The sequence below is a fragment of the Perognathus longimembris genome, chromosome 4, assembly GCF_023159225.1.
Source record: "Perognathus longimembris pacificus isolate PPM17 chromosome 4, ASM2315922v1, whole genome shotgun sequence".
Lineage (NCBI taxonomy): Eukaryota > Metazoa > Chordata > Mammalia > Rodentia > Heteromyidae > Perognathus > Perognathus longimembris.
Genome location: NC_063164.1, coordinates 52636445 through 52658015, shown reverse-complemented (window position 1 = coordinate 52658015; position 21571 = coordinate 52636445). Strand labels below are relative to the sequence as shown.

At 39.1% G+C, this 21571-nt stretch overlaps 1 protein-coding gene across 1 annotated transcript in view; it reads left to right on the top strand.

The window, feature by feature from the left end:
• The window catches only part of Myo3b (myosin IIIB), a 408218-nt gene that overhangs the window by 366970 nt on the left and 19677 nt on the right, over positions 1 to 21571 (top strand). The window lies entirely within an intron of this gene.

The following is a 21571-nucleotide window of genomic DNA, read 5'->3' as shown; positions in this document are numbered from 1 at the left end:
GTAGGGTCCAGGGAAAAGGAAGGCACTGAGCTCTAACTCTTTCCTCCTCAATACCAGTATCAACCACTGTGGCTGGCCTCTCCACCAAACTAGTATCACAACTCTCTGCACAGGCCTCTTCTCTTCCCAAGGAAAGATCCCTTTGAATCTTTATCTTTCTGCCTCTACCTCCCAAGTAGCTGGGATTCCAGGTGTGACCCACCAGGCTGGGCTTGTTTTTTAGCCCTGTGTGAGAAGAACAGCATCTGCCTGTGTCCTCTAATGAGGTAGCCCCATAGGTAGGCTGTGTAGGTGCTCAAGTTCTGTGCAGTCAAACAAAGCCTAAACTACCTCACAAACAGAGTCTCTTCCTCTCCCAGCCTGCCATAGGCCAGGTAAGTTCAGACGAGCACCTTCATACCCCAAACCACAAATGACTTGTCACTCCCAGTTCCAGGGCTGTGATTGACTTTTGGTTTCCTGATGGACATCTGTGGCCTGCAGTTTATTTGGCTGCATTCAGTTGATTTGAGTGTGTTTGAGTGTATTTATTCCCCAGGTGCTAGGATTGTGTTTTACTCTCCCAGCATGGTGCTGCGCGCCCACTTCCAAGCTTTACTATGTAGGCCTCCTCCCAGCTGCCTCCCAGCATGCAGCTGTCCTCCGCAAAGGAAAGGCCACCCCTTAAACTGGACAGAAACCAGTCTTTGTCCCTGATCTCCCAATGATGTCTGTCCCTCTGCCCTGTTCCATTCACTAGCACCGGTCACTGGGCCCAAGGGGAGGAAAGTGTGCAAGCAAGTGAACTGCAGGAGATAGAGCACAGAGGCGACCGTTTGCCCAAAGAGAAAATGAGACTTTTCCTCCAAGTGAAGTGAGAAACAGGTGGATACTTCCAAAGAACATGATTTTTTTTGTTCTTAATACATCATTAGGCACTTCTCCATCAAGAATCTCATATAAATATCTTATTCTAATATTCGATGCTTTTCCACAATCCCATAACACAGGCTGAGATTAACTAGTAGGAATCTAGTATAGACCAGGAGCCAGTGGCTCACACCTGTAATCCTAGCTACTCAAAAGGCTGAGATCTGAGGATCATGGTTGGGAGCCAGTTCCCACAGAAAAGTCCATGAGACTCTTATCTCCAATAAACTACCCCTCAAAAAAACTGAAAGTGGAGCTGTGGTTCAAGCAGTAGAGCCCTAGCCTTAAGTAAAGGAAGCTCAGGGACAGTGTCTGGCCCCAAGTTCAAGCCTCAGGACAGACAAGCACACACATAAAAAAAAAAAGAGTCCCATGTAAAGTGTGTGCCATCAGTTAACTGAATTTCTCTTTGACTACTGTGTCTCCACCTTCATGTTATACTGCCCATAATGTAAAGAAGAGTTATTATTATTAGCTATAGAATTTGCATTTGTTACGGTGCTTAACTGTAATTGTAGAGTATATGTTCTTGAGTTCAACATATTTGTTTAGCAATTTAGTTCATCCCTACTGTTGAAAGTAATTGAATTGAAAATTAATACATTGTATAGATATTACATATTATTTACATTCTGCAGATGAAGAATATTTGTATTGGGTGCAGAGACTGGCTATTATTAATGAAAGTTATTTAAATTGTTAAGAAGTGTCCTTTGAGTTAGTGATTAGATAAACAAACTGAGGACAGCCCCAGAATGGAGTACAATGAAGCATGGTGAAGCTGATATGTGTGTCAACATGGATGAACCTCATGTTAAATGAAGCAACCAGATGATTTTATAAGGTTATAATTCCAGTTATCATATTATAATGGCAAAAAGTATAGGTACAGAAAACAGGACTTGCCAGAGTTAAGAGCTGAGGGAGACTGACTGAAAGGGAACTAGGCAGTGGTCATGTAACTGTTCTGTATCTCAGTAATGCTGCTTGTCACCACTATTTGTGTTTGCCAAAACTCAAATAAATGTAGACTAAAAGAGTAGATGTTATAGCACATAACTTAAAAGGAGCATAATCAAGAGCTTTGTTCTAGGGGTAGCATTTGAGATGGAATCTCAGCTCCTCTTTGATTTATTAGCTGAGGGAAGTCTTCAAACATCTCTTGGCCTCTCTGTCTGTGTATAAGGTGGGGACAATTGCAGTACTTGAAGTACATGAAGTGTGGTAAAGGCTGGGAGCGTTTATCCTGCCTGCTAGTTCACTGGTTTGCCTACTGTGTTTTCTTAGAAGCCAGAAGAAGTCATGGAACTCCTGGGTCAGATATCAAAAACGTTATTACTCACAGGCCAGCAAGTGGCATGACTTCATGCATCCATTGGCTTCCTTAGTCCCATGGTCTAGATGGAAAAATGACCCAAGTAGGTATGGTTTTTTGTAACAACTGAAGAAAAAAATATACGAGGAAGGAATACAGTGAAACTATATTCATCTCAAAAGCCTATACTAAGTACCTGATAACTTCTTATGCCAATCAAATATACATGTTTATATGTTAATGTACATATAAATACACATATTTGTACTTTCATGTACTTTCAAATATTCCTATATATCACCCTTAGATGATAGAAGCTATAGTCACCAAAGGCATTTATTCTACTCTAAAAGTTTACCAATATTATCCATATTTATTCAGTAGACAGAACTTTTTATGAGTTACTTGGCTGCAAATCTTCAAGTTGAATATTTTTAAAACAATTTATTGAAAAAATAAATGAAGGAGCCTATAACTTTGATCAGTGCTAAGTTTTTATTACTCATAAGTCATTTCCCAAAAGAAACAATAGCCAGAACCAAGAAACAACAGACGGAATGGCAGAAGATCTTCACCAGCTATTCAACAGATAAAACACTAATATCCAGAATTTACAAAGAACACAAAAAATTAAACATCAAAAGAACAAATAATCCAATAACTAAATGGGCAACAAATGAAGTTCTCAGAAAAAGAAAGACAAATAGTTAATAAATGCATGAAGAAATGTTCAACATCCTTTGATATAAAGGAAATGCAAATCAAAACTACACTAAGATTCCATCTCACCCCTGTCAAAATCAAAATCAAGAAAGATAACAAATAACAAAGGCTAGCAAGAATTTAAGGAAAACAAGAACCCTGGTAAATGTTGGGGAATGAAAATTAATGCAACCACTATGGAAATCAGTATGAAGTTTCCTCTGAAAACTAAGAATAGACTTCCCTATAATGCTATGCCATTACTGGGCATATAGCTAAAGAATAAATCACATAGATAGATAGATAGATAGATAGATAGATAGATAGATAGATACATACATACATACATACATACATACATACATACATACATACATACATATATACATACATACATACATGCAGTAGAAAATTATGTAGCCTTAATAAATAAAAGTGGAAAAAATGACATGTCATTTGCAGAAAAGTGAGTGGTATTGGATAGCTTCATACTAAGACAAGGCAAGCTCAAAACCAAGATGTTGTGAATGTTGTCTTATTATTTATGGAAGCTAAACCTAAAAAGACATACATTTTCATAAACATGAACCTGGCCCAATCTTTCTGGTAAGCCTGTATTTGAGGCTTTATATCGGTGTCTGTAACCTTTCCTATAAATTGCCTGTATCCCAGGCATCTATAAACTTAGTGAGAGCTTCAAGAGGGCAATTTTAGGAACATCAGAAAGGTGCTTTCCCTTCTAAGGACCAAAACAACCCTGAGTCCTTTTCATTCCACTCCGCTGCTTTGATATCAGAACAGAAAGTATGCTAAAGATTGAGGTTAAAACCACACAATAATGGACTCATGGCAAATTCTTCTTATGAATTTAGCCAAAATATCAATGTTTTTCATGATGAGGCTAGAAAGTTGTCTAAATTAGTATTGCAATAAGTCTATTTTGCTGGGGGGTTTTTTTGTTGTTGTTGTTCCAGTCCTTGGGCTGTAACCTTGGCCTGGGTGCTGTCCCTGAGCTTTTGTGCTCAAAGATAGTGCTCTACCACCTGAGACACAGCTCTGCTTCTAGCCTTTTGGTGGTTAATTGGAGATAAGTGTCTCATGACTTTCCTGCCCTGGCTGACTTTGAACAGTGATACTTAGACATCAGCCTCCTGAGTAGCTAGGATCATTGTTGTGAGCCCTGGTGCCCAGTGATATTGTAATATATCTTAAAGATCATATGGTAAAGCATTTCTATTCACTTTTTAAAAACATTTTAATTATATTTATGAAAACATTTTATTAGCATCAATTAGCTGTACAAGGGAATTTCACTTTGACATGTTTGTACGAAATTACAATGTACCTTGATTAGACTCACCTCTCTCTCTCTCTCTCTCACACACATACACACACACTTTCTCTTCCCCACTTCTCAAGCCAAACCTAATAAACTGGCACTTTTGTTCTCTATGTTGAACCATTTGTTATCAGAAGAAAACTCTTTATTTTTAAATATTTTTTCTTCTCACATATTTGTAGATAAAAGGGAAGAATAGGGGAGCCAAAAGTCTAAAAGAAAAAAGAAACAGCAGTTTAATCAATAATATAAACCAACGGCTAGGGATATGGCCTAGTGGCAAGAGCGCTTGCCTCGTATACATGAGGCCCTGGGTTCAATTCCCCAGCACCACATATACAGAAAATGGCCAGAAGTGGCGCCGTGGCTCAAGTGGCAGAGTGCTAGCCTTGAGCAAAAGGAAGCCAGGGACAGTGCTCAGGCCCTGAGTCCAAGGCCTAGGACTGGCCAAAAAAATAAATAAATAAATAATAATAATAATAATAATAATAATATAAACCAAGCCAGTGGCCAGGTAGATACACACAATGTCGGACACCTCTGACTGCCATCACCTGTACCTGAAGAAGTGGGTTCTAGCTTGTTTTTAAATTTTCACTGTGTCAAAATTTACATTTTAAATGTTCCACTTGGACCCATCCCAAGTAAAGCTGGCTGTTATTATTTTCTTCTTTTTGACCCAGATCATATTGTAGTAGAGGAAATGTAGTTAAATGTGTTACTTGAAATGAGCTCTGCCCCATACTTCAGGCCCCACACAGTCCAGTCCATGTGTGTGTTAAGATCACTAACCACTATCAAAGAGTTGGAAGGAGTTTCCTGGGCCAGGCCCCAAATCCAAGCGCCAATAACGGGTCAGTCCTGTCCAGGAATTGACCTGGAAATGTGGCTGGCTGGCCTTACTCTCAAAAATAGCCCACTTGGAAAAACTATCTTTCAATGAAAGTTTCTTTTCAGTGGGAAAATAATCTTCCCACTTGGGCTGGAAATAACATGCTTGCACTTCGAAGAAAGGGCTTCATGAAATGCTTTTGTTTTGGTAGATTGAGGAGGGAGGGAAGTGGTGTTTTTGTTTTTTCAATCCAGCTTCCACAGCCTCTTTCTTTCCAGATGGTGCCTGGAGCCAAGCCCTTAGTCTCCTGCTGCCTTTTAATACTGGTCCTTGATTGCCAATGACCCCTGCCGGACTGGCTTCTCAACCCACTTAACCCCGCTCTGCTGGGTCTCCATCTCATGCAGGACGAGGGGCTGTGAGAGCTTGGAGTGGAAAGGTGCCAAGTCACCAGGGCCTGCCACCCTTTCTGAGCTGGTGGCCCATTTCCCAGCACCATCACTGATATCCAATATTGCTCCAGTACGGAGCCTGTGTTAATATGATTTTCCTTTGCCTTGCCAGATACATGCTACTAAATTTCTGCTTGTTCATATCTTATTTGACATCACCAAGACCCCAAGTCCCTGAAAAAATGTTTCCTTCAGCAGCCAAGGGCTGAGAACACCCTGAAATCCACTCATTTGGAAATTTTAAAAATTGAATTTCATTGGATCTGCCTTTTAGTCTGGTTAGACCTTGTGTCTGGAGTAGCTTGCATGTGTCCTTATATGAATTCATAGCACGGAAGCCTGAGGGGAGGTGATGATTAATTTTCTTGTCAAGGCCTAAATCACTTGTCCAATATGGGAGACACCATTTTGGGAGGTGCTAGTAACAACTGCAAACATTTCCTTCACTTCAGCTCAGCTGGTTTGTGTGACATGGTAAAATGTGTTTAGAACCATATTGCTCAGGTAGGTGCTCCAGAGAAATGGAGATTTGAAAGGGGAATAAAAGTTGGTGACAAGTTTACACTCCCACCAACAGTGTAGTAGGGTTTCCCCTTGGCCACATACCCACCAGCATCTATTGTTATTAGTTTTCTTGAAAATGGCCATTCTTTGGGGTGAGGTGGAATCTCAGTGTTGTTTTGATTTGCATTTCTTTTATGGCCAGTGATGTTGAGCACTTCTTCATGTGCCTCTTGGCCATTCTCATTTCCTCTTAAGAAAAAGCTTTCTTTAAGTCTTTAGCCCATTTATTAAGGGGACAGTTATTTCTTTGAGGATTTGTTTTGGGGGGACTTAATTTTTTGAGTTCTAAGTGTATTTTAGATATGAGACCCTTGTCTATTGCATGGCCAGTGAAGATCTTCTCCCAAACTGAGGGCTTTCTATTTATTTTGTTCAACCACTCTGGAAAGCAGTGTGGAGGTTCCTCAAAAGGCTAAACATAGTGTTGCTGTGGCTCAAGTGGTAGAGTGCTAGCCTTAAGCTAAAGAGCTCAGGGATAGTGCCCAGCCCCAGAGTTCAAGCCTCACAACAGGTGGAAAAAAGGCTAAACATAGAGCTCCCCTATAACCCAGCAACCCTGTTTGGAGGCATTTACCCAAAGGATTACTAGCAAGAATACACTAAAGCTACCAGCACAACTATGTTCACTTGAGCACATTTTACCATCGCTAAAATATGGAACCAACCCAGATGCCCCTAAGTCGATGAAATGGATCAAGAAAAGGTGGTACATATACAAAAATGGAATTCTTAAAATCATTTTAATTTGTAGCTTGAGCTGGGGAAAAAAACCATGTTTCCAATGGAAAAAAAAACTGGAAAAAATCATAATAAGTGAAGTGAGCCAGTCTCAAAGAAACACAGACTCTGTGGTTCCCCTCATTGGTGATAATTACTACATGTCTAAGATAGTCCTAGCAGAAGATCACAATAGCTCAATTGATGATAATTACCACATGTCTAGGATAGTCCTAGCAGAAGATCACAATAGCTTAATAGCTAGTACATATGAACACATAAGATGATGCTAAGTGAAATGAACTCCAAGTTATAGAAATAAGTGGTTTATCATTATTGTCATTTTCAATGTACCATGTGAAATTACGCCTTTTTCTTTTGTCTTTCTTCCCCAGGGTTTTAGCCCTGATGTCAGTCATTGTAACATTTTTGGTATACTGAGTATTGTATATATATTTATTAGAACTAGGGAAGGGAAGGTTAACACCAAAATGTAGAGGCAAAGGGTAAAAGGCAAACCAACGCAACAGCAATACTTACAAGACAATATGCTGTAAACCAGCTGTACAACTGGGGGAGGGAGGGAATTGGGGAGGGAGGAAAATGGGAGAAAAATGAGGGAGGAGGTAACAAGTTTGGTAAGAAATGTACTCACTGCCTTATATATGAAACTTTAACCCCTCTGTACATCACTTTGGCAACAAACAAATAAATAAAAATTTTAAAAAGTTGGTGGCAAGCCAGACATCAGTTAGTAGCTCATGCCTGTAATCCTAGCTACTCAGGAGGCTGAAATCTGAGGATTGAGGTTCAAAGCCAGCCCAGGGAGGAAAATCTGTGTGACTTATATCTCCAATTAATCACTCAAAAAAAGCCAGAAGTGGAGCTGTGGCTCAAGTGGTAGAGTGCTAGCCTTGGGCAAAAAGCTCAGGGACAGAGCATAGGCTCTGAGTTCAAGCCCCAGGGACAGAACAACAACAACAAAAATGCTGAAATTTATTTTTGAGAATCCAGAATCCAGCCCTGGAGCTCTACAACTCCCTCTAGGCAGGGAGGACACCAGAGGCCAGCATGATGTTGACTCCATAATGGACTTCAACAATTCCCTATCAGATTGTAAGAAACAAGGCAAAGAAATTCAGTAGTTCAGTTTTGCAGAAATTAAACCGAAATTTTTATTGGGGTAGATTTCAAACAAATTGGAGCAAATGTACAACTTCTTGTTTGAAAATTTTGTGCCCTGCTTTTTTTAAGTGTTTACTAGAGAGGTGGACCAAATGGAATTTTTTCCTTTATATTTTTTTCTTTTTTTTCTTCAAATTTTTATTATCAAACTGATGTACAGAGAGGTTACAGTTTCATACGTTAGGCATTGGATACATTACTTGTACTGTTTGTTACCTCGTCCCTCATACTCCCCTCCCTCCTCCCCCGTTCCCTTTCCCCCCATGAGGTGTTCAGTTCACTTAGACCAAACAGTTTTGCAAGTATTGCTTTTGTAGTTGTTTTTCTTTTTTACCCTGTCTCCTTTATATTTTTTAATTATCTTTAAGCAGTTGTCCAAAGGGGATTCCATTCAACATGGAGGCTGAATACTACAATACATCAATACATCTTGTTCAGTGTCACCCCTCTCATAGTTAATTCTTTCCCATCTCTTTCTACCCCACCCCTCCCCTCAATTTTTCTGGACCAAATAAAATTTTCTCAACAGTGAATGGAGGAGATTTGGTTCCAAATTTAGCCCAAGATAGGATAATCTAACCACAACTACTTCTTTGGCTCATTTAGAAAACAAGTCTGAAAGAACTATGATGATGAAATTTTTGCCCCAAATATACTTCATTGATTTTGCTTTTGCTTCTTGTGAAGGCAAAGTAAAAACTGCACCTGTGATTCAATTCTATTTTGGTTATTATACACATTCTCTTCTATTTTGGGTCAATTGCCCTTACCCATACCCCATACCCCATACACCATACACCCAAACCACACCAATCATTCTTGTGTGTAAAATGGTTTAGACCTTGTGGCTTTGGTGTTTGTACATCTGTGCAGCATTAACTTGCACACAGCAGATTTGCCAGGCAAAGCATGAGTGATTGTGATTATAATGAGGTCTCTCAGCCAGTCAGTAACCAAATGACCTGAGAAGGGACTCAGGCAAGCCCACCATGGGCAGCAGTGCTCTGTGATCCAGTAGCTGGTGTTACAGTAAATTTAGTTGTGTTGATGGAGAACTTTTTCCTCTAAACTTTAATGCGTTTTGATTGGTTGTCTTTAAATTCCAACAAGTCAGAATCCTTTATATCCCTTTCACAGATGAAACTCCACAAAGGTAATTAATGGGCTAATACTCCACACTTACAGCAACTCAGAGTTGGAAGGGATATTTAAAAGTCTCTTGGCTAATGATTCGTATCCCATTCCTGCTTTCACACTGGCTACTAGCCAAAGACCTCTGTCAGGAGCTTGGAAGGATAAGACCTCCAAGGACAGCACCTCAGAATCTCTAGGTGAGAACGTATGTGATTTGTCACACCAACATCCTATCCTATATCAAGTTGGGTATGATAGTGCATGCCTATAATCCCAGATACTTGGGAAGCACAGGTTGGAGGATCACGGTCTGAGGCCAACTCCAAGGGGAAAATTTCAAAACACCACCCCCTCCCCCCAAAAAAGTAAAAGAAAAAAAATCCCGATTTTACTACTCTGAACAATAAGGGATTCACTCAAAGTCATGTACCAATAGGAGCTAGAACTTGAACTATGTATGCCCAGGACTGCTGATAGTTGACCAGCTCTTTGCTCCAGTCAGGGCTGAGGGCTTCAAGGCCCCCTATCCCAGGGAGCTAAAGACCTAGTCATAACTAGTTTAGGCAAACCAGCACTATCTGGTGCTATCCATAAGCATTTAAAATGATGTCCCAGTTAAATCATCATTTAAAATGATGGTTCAAAGAGATTTTGTCATTCCATTTTTATTGGCTTTTACCCAGGATATTGTCCCCTAATTCTGAATAGTTCTGCAGGTGATTTGCACTTCATTAGGAGCTCCAGAATTGACACCTGCACACCTCGGCCTGTCATTGTGGGTCCACTGCCCATCACAGGAAGGTAGCAGAGTTTTTCTGGTGATGCTTCCAAAAAGCAGAGTCAATGCTGTCCTTCCACTGGGTACAGTCTGGGTGATTGTCTCACTTTAATACCTGCCTTCTCCCACACCCCACACCCCACTGTGTGACCAAACTTAGGGAACAGCCATTGTCAAATAATGGAAGGGAACATGATGAGGCCTGAGAGTAATATGTAAACTCCTAAAAGCAGACAGATGTGACATGATGCAGGTAATCTGAGTCCTGTTACATGAGCACCGATAGCAAACCATGGCTATGGCCTTTGAACATTTCCAGCTAGTCCCAGACCCTCCTGAGACTCAAATGTTTTTTTTTTTTGCCCTGCACTTAAGTTTTGCTTTAGGTCAAGTGGCTTTTTGGCTTTGTCATTTAATTATTACATCAACTCCCAGAAGAGCTCTGGACAGCATCAGCCCTCTGGAAACCACAGATAACATTTCGATGCTCAGCAAAAACTTCTTTGGAATAAAAGACATGATGTTTTCCAGTGTCCAGAGTGATCAGGAGCCCTTGAGTCGGCTTCAGGCTCAACTTATTTGATGCAATTCCCAGCACAAGCAAATGCCTTGGTGTTGCCCAGTGCCCTAACAGGAAAGTTTCCCTTTCCAGAATTTTTTTTTCTCAATTAAAACTTGCCTGAGCCTATGCCAGATTTTCAAAATGTCAGTGTAGCTAATCTGAAAAAAAAAATTTACTTTACACTTTTACAAAGAAAGGGTTGAATCTCTTGGGTTTTTTTCCCAGCTCAAGCTACAAATTAAAATGATTTTAAGGAATAATAATGTTAGAGCCTTAACCTCGAACAATTGAATGAGGGCCTCTGAGGTGATGTCAGGCATGTGTATTATTATTTGAAAGTCATTCAGATGATTTTAATGCGCGGCCAGAGTAGAAAGCCACGGCAAGATAACAGGAACTAACACACTCCATCAGCTTCTGTTACACAGGACATCTCTCTCTTCCTGTGCCAACTGTCATTGTCACCACAACCCCACAAAGAGGGGTGACCACCACTGAAGGCAGGCTTCTAATAAGGTTCATACTCAGTTTTCTTTTAACCTAAAGCTTTCTGGTTCCCCCCACAACACTCATGTCTCTCAAAATCTTTGAGAAGATTGTAGAAGATCTATGAGCATGACAATAAATAACATTCAACTTGACTACATAATTAGATTATCTTGAGAAGGAAATGTCAAAGTCCAGATGGAATCAAGAGAAACTAACAAAGCCATTCATAGGGAAGAGGTATAGAAAGGGGAAATGGCTCTTACTTTACAGGACCCTGCCAGCTCTTGTCAGTCCCACCCCACCACTTCTCTTCCCTTCTAGACCTATAACCAGACCTAAATCCCATCAGGCACTCAAAGGTGAGGTTACAAAACATGACCTGTGAGGAGTTGAGCTGCACTCCAAAACAACTGCAAGATTTTCCCAAGATAAACAGACAAAGACTCAGAGAAGACTGTGGGAATATATGTTAAAGGTGTGTAATGATGCTGGACGGATTATAAACTTATTGATATGAGCCCAGTGACTAGAGATTCACTGTTGTAGCTCTGGGTATTAGAAGAGACCTAATCCTTTGGTTGTTCACTGAATCATGAAAACTAAAAGCCATAAGTGCTGGGTATATTAATTATAAAGAAAATTTCCTAAAGGCTTGGAGTGATTGAAGTGTTAGACTTGATTTATCATGTAAGGACTGCCCACCCATGCCAGAGCTGACCAGAGGACATGGACTTTACCATGACTGGAAGAATTAGATTGTGAGGGGAACCTCAGCATCTTAGAGTAGTGATGGGGTCAGGAGTCACAGTAGAAACTGGAATCTTTAACTGCAATGGGGGATAATTGGATCCTAGTAGGAGAAAGGGTCCAGGGACAGCACTTAACCACCAAGGACAACATAGGCATGACTACTATGTGAACAAGACAATGAAAATAGAAATAAGAATAGGCTGACTGGCAGAGATCTATAGTGATAGCTACTCGATCAAGATGTCCCTATAAGTGAAATAGATGGAAGTCAACTAAATTTTTAGTTGATCTATATTAGCAAAAGTGTTCTAAGTTAAAAATAAAAGAGATGAACTTGAATCATCAAGTTCCCATACTTGAACCAATTTATAGAAGCATAGGGGAAGTCAGTGTTGCTAATGCCTTAAGATCCTATCATGTTTGATCGCTTCTGTTATTGAAAAAATCTTTTAAAAAGTTCAGAACCTCTTGCAGGAAAAAATTCTAGCTTGGGAGTGGTGATATTATTTTATTTCATTTTATTTACTATATAAGTGATTTACGGCTTTCTATTTACAATGCTGAATAAAGTTCCTTTTTCTTTTCTTTGAAGTCAGAGCATTTGCTGGCAGAAGCTCAACCACTTGAGCCAGGGCCCAGGTACTATCTACTTTGGTTTTTAAATAGGATCTTGCATATATGCTTCAGCAGGGCTAAACCACAACCCTCTTATTTACACTTCCTAAGTAGCTGGGATGACAAGCACACACCAACAAGCCAAAGCTTTTATTGGTTGAGATAAAAGTCTTGCGAACTTTTTGTCTAGGCTGGCCTTGACCCACTATCTTTCTGGCCTTAGCCTCCAGGGAGTATCTAGTATTGAGCCACCCACAGCTGGCCTAAAGTTTCACTTGTCAAAGAAATGCATTTAACTAAAACAAGAAAAGAAAAGGAAGAAATCCTAGGGTGAAAAGACATAAAAGAATAGTACAGATGATCTTGAATGTTGTGAAATAAGATTGAGGTGGTGAATCACAAAATTTAAGATACAGTCGCCTGCAACATGTTAATTTTTTAAAAGAGCCATACCAATACTCCCTAGCCAATGGAACCAGTCAGTCATCTTTCATCTACCACACAGGACACAGCCTGATCCTCACACTTCAGTTCCAGCCCAGACTACAAAATGCCACTGCTCTAGTTGAAAGGGAACCTAGAAACAAAAATGATTAATAAACATGGCATGTTGGGGAATTCACACTCAGGAAATCAGTGAAAAACAGGTGAAACCATGAATAAGGTGCTACTTGTGCACATATTGAATTGTTCGACTTCTAATATCTGTTCTATGCTGAAAAAGGCTGCTGAAATAGGTCAGTTTAGGTACAAGAGTTAGAAGAAATTTTGCTATGTACTTTCTAGATGACAATTAGAAAAACAAATCATACTTTAAGAGATGTATATTCATTGGCCAATAGTTCTGCTTTTAGAAACCTATCCTAAGAAATAATGAAGGTCTGTCAAAGACCAATATATGAATATGTTCCTCAAAGCATTAAAGAAAAATATTGGAAACAACTTCTATATCCCAAATGGGAAATTATTGTATATAAATTAACACCTTAAAGTAAAACCCTACCATTACAGATTATGATATCTAAAACCAAGTGTGGAAATATATACTTGTAATCCCAGCATGCAGAAAGATGAGGTAAGAAGAAAATAGAAAGAAAAAGAGAGAAAGAGAAAGGAAAGAAGGAAAGGGAAGGAGAGAAGGAGAAGGGGGAAGAGAGAAATAGAAAAAGAAATAAATATGGAAGGAAGGAGAAGAAAGAAGAGAGTGAGTGAAGAGGAGGAATGGGGAAAGAGAGGAGAAAAAAGAAAAAGAAGGGAGAGGAAGGGAAGGAGTTATGCCATTCAGGCTGTCCCTGAGAGACAAATCAGAAACGTGTTCCAGTACTGGTATATTATCAGAAGGGGACAGAAAGCCAAAAAGTCTGACATTCTCACCACTTAACTTGTTTGAGCCTCATGTTCATTTATTGCTATAAAGATACAGTTTTAAATATGCTAATAGCATGGGAATTATTTACAACTTTATTGTTAAGTGGGGGAGCTACAACAGAAAGATTCGTGATTAATATTTTAATTTAATTTAATTTAATTTAAAAAAAAAATTTTTTTTGCCAGTCCTGGGCTTTGAACTCCAGGGCCTGAGCACCATCCCTGGCTTCTTCCCGCTCAAGGCTAGCACTCTGCCACCTGAGCCACAGCGCCCCTTCTGGCCGTTTTCCACATATGTGGTGCTGGGGAATCAAACTTAGAGCTTCATGTGTAGGAGGCAAGCACTCTTGCCACTAGGCCATATTCCCAGCCCCAATATTTTAATTTTAAAGTAAATACATATGACCAGAAAAGTACAGAATGGACTTTGAAAAAAAAGAAAACAAAAAGTCATAAGCTTTGTTTTGAAAGGTTCCTTTCATCTCCTTTCTTAGTTGACTACAGCTTCTCAAGTGAAGAAAACCCCTCTTCCTGTTATGAGCCTTGACAACAACCTCCCAACTCCAGTCTAAGAACCAAAAAGAACCATATAGAGGGAAGAGCCCCTACTATGAAAGGGGAATAGTCACTATTCACTCATTCACTTATTCTTTATTTCTTTATTGAGTGTATGCAGGCCTTATGGAAAGTTTTGACACCTCTATAACTGTTAAGTAGAAACTTTCACACAGGCAAGTGGAAACTCTAGCATCTTTCACAGGCACTAATTTAACTCAGGGATATTTTCTTTGTAGCAATCTTGCAATTTTGAAGAATATTCTTCATGACATAACATGGCAACTGGGAAAATTTGTATCTTTCCTTTCATCTTGGAAAGCAAGATCAGAATTACATGCACCCCAAGAGAAAAACCCTTCCTTCTGGGTGTGTGTTTATGTGAGTGTGCATGTTTTACAGAAGCCGGGTGAATTCCTTGGTTCCCTCTGAAGTTACACTTGGTAAGAGGAAAACTTTTGAGCAAGTTATTAGTAAAAGAATATGCATCATAAGCTGGGCCCTGGTGGCTCACTGTTACAATCCTACCTACTTAGGGGCTGAGATGGGAAGCATCATGGTTCAAGACCATTCTGGACAAACAAATCCAAGAGACTCCATCTCAATGGAAGTCTTTGTCTCAATGGAAGAATCTGACTGTGGTGGTAGTGGTGCCTGTCTTTCATCCCAGCAATGATGGGAAGACTAAATTAGCTAGAAGTAGTTTCAGAGTATGCCCATGTGGAAAATAAGACCTTATCTCAAAAGTGACCATTTGGTATTGTCAACTCACCTTGAAAAAAAAGGATTGTCCAGCTGACAGCTGAGTTCCTGTCACCTTCAAATGCCCTGAGTACCTCAGAGACAGAGGCACTATACTTTCTGCACAGAGTTGGCAGAGCTCTGTAAATTAATTGTAGAACTGTAATCCTATTTAACTATCCTAAGGGTGTATCTGGTAACCCCCTAAGGGATTTGCCATCTGTAAATATAGAACAGTGAACACTCAGTTTGCTTTTCAAGAGGATGCTTTGTGTAGCAAGGAACCCTGGGAATGCCTCATCCATCAGATGGGTAGTCATGCTGCTCAGAAAATAGCCATGCCCCCTGAGGCTCATGGAAAGGAGGGCCCAGGTCTGATAGCCCTGCCAGGGCATTGGCTCCCTTTCATCCTAGCACCCCTGTTTACCAAGAATCCAAACTGTGTCTCCAGGCTAGGAAATGTGGGTTGTCTACCACCATCCTGCCCTCCTTTGTGGTTGGCCTTCCACACTCACAGTTCTGCAAGGAAACTTGACCAGTGCTGGCACATCTGTAGCAGGTGATGATGAAAGGTGACACCTTCAATTTTAGAGGACACTGAGGCACTCATAGCCATCAGTTGAGGAAATCACTGTCTTCCTCAGCTTCTGAGATCCTAGGGCAGAAAATTAAGATATGAAAGAATTAAACGTAGTGGACTTAACAAATATAAAGATACTTACACTAGGGTAGATTTGAATTTGAATTTCAGAAAAAAACACCAGTAATTCTTTAATGTAAACATGTCTCAAATACACTTGGGTCTGATACTGGAGGCTCATGTCTGTAATCCTAGCTACTCAGGCTGCTGAGATCTGAGTTTCAAGATTCTAAGGCAGCCTGAGAAGAAAAGTTCATGGGATACTCATCTCCAATTAAGCACCAAAAGGTTAGAAGAGTTGTAGCTCAATTGGTAGAGCATTAGCCTTGAAAAAAGCAAGTCAGATCATAAGGCCTTGAGTTCAAGCCCCAGTACCAACTATAGATAGTTAAGTAGGTAGGTAGGTACATAGATAGATGATCGATAGGTGTGTGTATTATTATGAATTCATGTATATATGACATATGACTTGGGACATAGACTAAAAAAATTGGCTGTTATCAAATTTAACAAGGAATCCCATGTTTATAATTCTGACATCGAATTGCATATTTTCTCTGTAGAGAAAAGAAATGCTAAAGTTTCAAACCCATTGTTTGAAGTTATATACTGAATCAACTGAATTCAGTATTTGTCTCTCACTCATTTGTCTCTCAAACAAACGTGCAGCTAGCCACACAGTGGGAGACATCCAACTCAGCACAAGAGGAGTGCGTGTTTCCTAGTGTGCTAGAAGAGCTCTCCAGCTTTCCATTTTCTGACAGATTCAGCTCCAGTTGTTCTGTACTTCAGAAGAAAAGGATATGTTGAAGGTCTCAAATATGAAATCAAAAGTTGGTAGGTGCTCCTGAAAAACAGAAAGACCTACATGAAATACAGGCTGTTATTTGTGACATCATGTAACTCTTAAATACTCTATACAGAGGTAGCCATCTGTGTGTTACAAACTGGGAAGTGTGCTTCAGTTTAGAGACTTGATGAAGGTGTGAAAATTGCTTAGGTATTGTTACTGACTGTGCCACTTCAGGGGGAGTGAGACCTGAGGGTCCACTCTGTCTACAGGATACCAAAATCTAGAATGTTCCATTCACTTACATTAAGTGCCATGCAAATCCTCCTATATGCTCTATATCATCTCTATATTACTTATAGTTACTTATGATACTTAATACTATGTAAATAGTTGTTATAACAGATTGTTTAGGGAATAATGACCAGAAAGACATCTGTACATGTTCAGTATGTATATAATATTTTTTTCAAATATTATTGGGAGCTGGGAATTCAGCTTAGTGGTATGTGCTTGGCATCCACTGGCCCTGGGTTTAATCTCCAACACCAACATATGTTTTTAAGTATATTTGCATATATGTATGAACATGTGTGCATTGACACACATATGTACGTGTGTATACAAAATGTATATACATTTTAAGTATTATCTATGTGTGTAGGTGTATGTATGTATGCTGTGTATATATAACATATCCATATATTAATTATTTGTATATTATTTATATAATACATATGTATATAGTTGTAATCCATGGTTGTGAAAGCTGCAGCTATAGAGTACTATTTATTTTCTGTCTCTGTCACCTCAGTTTATCACATTATGGATTTAGACTCTTTTTTAAATTTACTTATTGTCAAAGTAATGTACAGAGAGGTTACAGTTTCATACATAAGCCAGTAAGTACACTTCTTATCAAACTTTTTTCCTCCTCCTTCATTTGATTTAGACTTCTCTGAACATATATTTTTAATTGTTTTTACATTTCTGTTATGCTTCCTTTTACCTTAGGCCTGTTGCTATCCATCACCTGGAATATTCTTCTTTAACATAATCAAATCTATCCTTGTATCTTCTTTAAGGTGGAAATAGTTGTCATTTCTTTCTAGAGTTTTTATGGGAATATTTAAAATGTTTATATACCTCATCTGAAATTTACTGTGGAGTATGAGAGTAAAGAAGCATACTGAGGGAAGTAAAGGACTTAACATTATTTAAAAGCATTAAAAACTAAATGGGTTCCAGCAGCAACAGCCTGCATCCTTCACCAAGTCACTTAGCCCCTGTAGACTCAGGGCCTCTACTGGATTGACATCAGGGATTTCATCATATTTCTTTTTGGCTCCTCACAATATCCAGCAAAGTGCCTGGCATATAAGAGAAAATTACAGTGTCTGGATGCAACCTATTTTTATATTGATAGCAAATTATTCCAATAAGTTGACTAATAACAATTCTTTTTTCAATTATGACTTTACCATGTCCAGTGTGTCATGTATGGATGACAAGAAGTCTTTTGAATGACAGAAAACCCAGAAATTGGATCACTCTGGTGATATATGGGAATATCAAGCTTACTAAAAATGAAAAATTCAGTGTGAAATGAGGCTACCAGTTGTGTCAGATTCCAGTATCATATAAATACTGTGTGATCAAACATCAACCATTTTTTTAAGTTATGGGAGAAGTATTAAAATTGACAAAAATTCTGTCTAATAACTTGAGCAGTTCTATAACTCAGAAGAATACCAGCCCATGGAGCATTAAGTTTGTAAGTACAAAAATTGAGGACCACATCTTATATTGGCTTGTAAGAATATAAATAAAAGCCTTTGATCAAGTGTAAACATTGCACAAAGTCCAGTTGAACTGGAATGAACTCTAGCTGAACCCACAAACTATTTCAGCTCAGTCTTTTGAGTTGCCATGGCTAGAATTCTTGCAATATTAGGAAGTCTAAGGGAGAGCAGATGTCAAAACTAGTACATGTTCATGCTGGCCACCTGACCTCTGGTCGCTTCTGTTCATTCATCTAGCAAGGAGAGGATATAACAAGGCTTAAAAAGACAAACAACTACAAAAGCAATACTTGCAAAACCGTTTGGTGTAAGTGAACTGAACACCTCATGGGGGGAAAGGGAAAGGGGGAGGAGAGAGGGGGGTATGAGGGACAAGGTAACAAACAGTACAAGAAATGTATCTAATGCCTAACGAATGAAACTGTAACCTCTCTGTACATCAGTTTGATAATAAAAATTTGGAAAAAAAAAAAAGCTCATATCCTTTCATATTGCAGGGTATGGACATTCCAAACAGGAAGGACATATGTTAGAAGTACCAGAAAAGGCCCATCTCAACTTGGGCAAACAAGGCCAATACAACAAACCTGGGCTTTGCAGTGTTTCTGACACAGGAATCTCTATGAAAGCTATTGAAATTCTCCATTTTACTATGCAAATTAGTATGTCTTCGGTGAATTTCTACCTAGTCTTTTCACTTCTAAAAAGTTTCTTAAGAAAGACAACATACTGCAGTGTGTGTGTGTGTGTGTGTGTGTGTGTGTGTGTGTGTACATAAATATTTGCTAGAATCAGAACTAAGAGATCTAGGTTTGGGCTCTGCCTTGCCATTGATCTGAGATGAGCCATTCAACACTTACAGGCCATGCTATCTCTTTTGAAAAACTGTGATAATAAGCAAGCTTCTAAAGTCTATCATTCAGTTTCATCAAAACATAGATATGGGGGAGGGGTGTCTTGGGGAGGGGAAGTAGGAGAAAATGAGGAAAAGGGTAACATTGTTTGACAAGAAATGTACTCATTGCCTTACTTTTATAACTGTAACCCTTTGTAATCACCTTTACAATAAAATAAAAATTTTTTTAAACGTAGATATAGCTGAGCACTGGTGGCACGTGCCTATAATCCTACTTACTCGGAAGTCTCAGATCTGAGGGTCACAGTTCAAAACTAGGACAATTTTTGTTTTAAATAAGACTCAAAGAACAAGAATCAAAAGCAAAACAAGATGAATTATGTTATATTAAACTACAATGTTTTTGCTCAGCAAGGTAGTACTCAACAAAGGGAGAAACAACCCACAGAATAGGAGGTAATATTTGCAAAACATACATCTGACAAGGGGTAATATCCAAACTATAGAAGGAGTTTTAAAAGCTAAATAGTGGGCTGGGGATATGGCCTAGTGGCAAGAGTGCTTGCCTCGTATACATGAGGCCCTGGGTTCAATTCCCCAGCACCACATATACAGAAAATGGCCAGAAGTGGCCCTGTGGCTCAAGTGGCAGAGTGCTAGCCTTGAGCAAAGAGAAGCCAGGGACAGTGCTCAGGCCCTGAGTCCAAGCCCCAGGACTGGCCAAAAAAAAATTAAAAAAATAAAAAGCTAAATAGTCCAAAGATAACCTGATTTCACAAATGAACAATAGGCCTAAGTAAACATTTCTTAAACAAGATATAGAAATGGACAATGCTATATGAAAATAATGCTTATCACCACTAAAAATCAGAGAAGTGAAAATAAAAACCACAAAGGGACATCACTCTCCCAGCATAGAATGGCTCTTCTCTGAAACACAAGGTGAGGATGTAGAGAAAAGGAAAACATTAGCTGGGCTCCAGTGGCACATCCTGTAATCAGGAGTCTGAGATGTGAGGATCGTGGTTGGAAGCAAGCCCACAATAAAATAATTAAACTCTGTAAAATATCTAAGGCTCTTATTTCTAATAAACTATTCCCCAAAAATGGAAGTGAAGCTATGGCTCAAGTAGTAGTGCACTAGCCTTGATCAAAATGAAGCTCAATGCTCAGGCAATGAGTTTAAGCCCCAGGACTAGCACAAAGAAGGAAAGAAGGAAGGAAGGAAGGAAGGAAGGAAGGAAGGAAGGAAGGAAGGAAGGAAGGAAGAGAGATTGTGAGGGGGGAGGAAGGAGAGAAGAGATGAGAAGAGAATCTTTGCACACAGCATATAGGAATACAAATTAATATAGCCATTATGAAAAACAATATAATAGAGGAGTTCCCCTAAAAGGCATATATCCAAAGGAAATAAATTACTGAAAAGATATCTATATTCAGATGCTTATTGCAACACTATTCACAATAGCCAAGAGGTGGAAATCACCCCCCAGAAGTCTTATCAATTGATGAGCAGATAAAGAAAATGTGTTACGTCTGCACCATGAAATATTATTCAGCTGTAACAAAGAGTGAAATCCTGCTTTTCACAACAATGTGGATGGGACTAGATATCATTATCCCAAGTGGAATAATCCAGGCACAGAAAGACAAGTACCACATGATCTCATTTATACATGGAAACTGAGAATGGAATGGTTGTTACCAGGGTCCGGAGAGAGTAGGAGGAAGAAGAAGGAGACAAGCTTTCTCCTAGGTCAGATTAGTCTTATCTAGAGAGAAGGGACTTTGTGGAATGTTTTAGCATAAAGAAATGATAACTGTTTAAAGAAATGGTTTATGTTTAACCTAATAAACATTATACACTTTATGTGTGTAGAAACATCACTTGGTATCCCAGTAGTATGCATATTTTTCATGTTTTTATATTGATTACAAATATTTTCATTTGTAAAAGAAACATGTTAAATGTAAGAGAAAAAAAATTCCCCAGGATTTCCTTCAGTGGTAGAAATCTCTATTGAAGTTAAAATATGATCTCAAGTAGAATCTCCAACTCCTTTTTATGAATAGTAAAAATAATATGCTCTTCCTTATACTAAGACATTCATAAAGAATATTCCATAGCAATTGTGCATGTGTATGTGTGTACGTGTGTGTGTCTGTGAGAGAGAGAGAGAGAGAGAGAAGTTAGAACTACTAAGTCTTGATTCAGATGAATAATCAAAGAACTATAGATTGCACAAAAATCATTTGCTTAGATGGGAAATGAATATGAGTGGGTCTTAATTTCTCATCACTCTTGGTCCAGGGTTCTGAAATGAAGACTAACAAGGAGAGCCTATGCCATAAAACTGGGCAGTCATTCTTTCCCCTCCTCTTTTATGACACCTTCAGAGAAGGCATGGGCCAGTGATATTGTTCAAAGTATTTCAGGAAATGCTAGCTCAAGTCATTTCCCCCCCAAAAAAAATGT